Source organism: Eimeria mitis, genomic scaffold (assembly GCF_000499745.2).
Source record: "Eimeria mitis Houghton genomic scaffold, Emh_scaff3913, whole genome shotgun sequence".
In the NCBI taxonomy this organism is placed as follows: domain Eukaryota; phylum Apicomplexa; class Conoidasida; order Eucoccidiorida; family Eimeriidae; genus Eimeria; species Eimeria mitis.
This window is the reverse complement of record NW_013572249.1, coordinates 5497-5831: the sequence shown is the minus strand read 5'-3', so window position 1 is coordinate 5831 and position 335 is coordinate 5497.

Here is a 335-nt window from a genome sequence, read left to right as displayed (position 1 = left end):
TCTGTGTCTGCTCTCCCATAGCTGGGGTGTATAGGCAGGTTGTTGATCGCGGGGTGTATAGGCAGCTGCTCCTGCTGCTGGTGCTGCTGCTGCTGCTGCTGCTGCTGCTGCTGCTGGATCTGTGTTTTTAGTATAGAAATTATAATTATAATAATTATTTTTATTATAATTTATATTTTCATCAGTATAAAACACAAGAGGGGTGCGGCAGCGGGGGGGGTTTATGTTGCGAGCCACCAGGTGGTGTTCATCTATAAGGTACTGCCTTTTTGTAGTTTCTGTTTCTGCTTTTTCTATTATACCTATCTCAGCATCTGCTGCAGCAACAGCAGCAA